Genomic DNA, 1,186 nt, shown 5'->3' on the forward strand with positions numbered 1-1,186 from the left:
TGCTATATGTCATAGAGATGAGCGAAGTTACAGTGATTCGATTTGTCACGAACTTCTCGGCTCGGCATTTGCTGACTTTATCCTGCATAAATTAGTTCAGCTTTCAGGTGCTCCGGTGGGCTGGAGACTCTGTAAGCTGAACTAATTTATGCAGGATAAAGTCAGCAACTGCCGAGCCGACAAGTTCGTGACGAATCGGATCAAACTAACTTCGCTCATCTCTAATATGTCAGACCAGAGAAGAAAGACCCTGAGAGAGTGGCGGAGGCAGGTGAGGGGACCTGCATCCGCCATTTTGGCAGATCTGATCCCCATGGCCGATCAGATCAGCCACTACAAGTGCTGCATAGCCGTGGATGTAGTGATCTGTATTGATCATGGCATCTGAGGGGTAAACGGGCAGACATTAGCACGATCAATGATGTCTGCCATTACCAGTAGGTCACTGGCTGCTGATAATCCCAGCTCATCAGGACGTACATTTATGTCCTATGTCCTTAGGTGGTTAAGTAAAAAAAAAAAACTTCGGACGTTTTTTGTTTTTTAACATTACTTTTGTATTTTCTTGTTTTGAATGGCCATGTTGTCCATATTATGCTTTAGCCCATTCTGTGCACAGATTTTCACCTGGCTACATACAAATACTTTGCCATTGCCTTAACTATAACTTTTCTCCTCCTGCCCTTTTAGGTAAGGGAGGAAAGAACAGAAGACGTGGTAAGAATGAAAATGAATCTGAAAAACGAGAGTTGGTATTTAAAGAGGATGGGCAAGGTAAGACATATTTATTAAGGCAAATGGGATCTCTGAAGCATAACGGCCAGTTTCACACAAGCATAATACAGCCATGGTTTATTTGTATCACTGCTACAAGTCCCTGCCCAAACGTGGGTATGATGGCCCATACCAATGGCTTGCTTTCCAGATCATCAAACCAGCATTCAAGCCTTAAAGGGGTACTCCACTGGAAAATATTGGAAAGCCAATCAACTGGTGCCAGAAAGTTAGACAGATTTGTAGACTACTTCTATTAAAAAAATCCCAATCCTTCCACTACTTATCAGCTGCTGTATAATCCACAGGAGGAAGTTCTTTTCTTTTTTTCTTTTCCTTTTTGCCTGACCACAGTGTTCTCTACTGACACCTCTGTCCATGTCAGGAACTGTCTGGAGCAGGAGATTTGCTA

At 43.0% G+C, this 1,186-nt stretch overlaps 1 protein-coding gene across 1 annotated transcript in view; it reads left to right on the plus strand.

The window, feature by feature from the left end:
* Positions 1-696: 696 nt before the first annotated feature.
* Positions 697-1,186, plus strand: part of EIF1AX (eukaryotic translation initiation factor 1A X-linked) — a gene marked incomplete in the record, with an annotated part of 6,927 nt that continues 6,437 nt past the window's right edge. Inside the window, 1 exon segment of the mRNA XM_056558620.1 lies at positions 697-774.

This window comes from Hyla sarda, chromosome 2 (assembly GCF_029499605.1).
Source record: "Hyla sarda isolate aHylSar1 chromosome 2, aHylSar1.hap1, whole genome shotgun sequence".
NCBI classification, from domain to species: Eukaryota; Metazoa; Chordata; class Amphibia; order Anura; family Hylidae; genus Hyla; species Hyla sarda.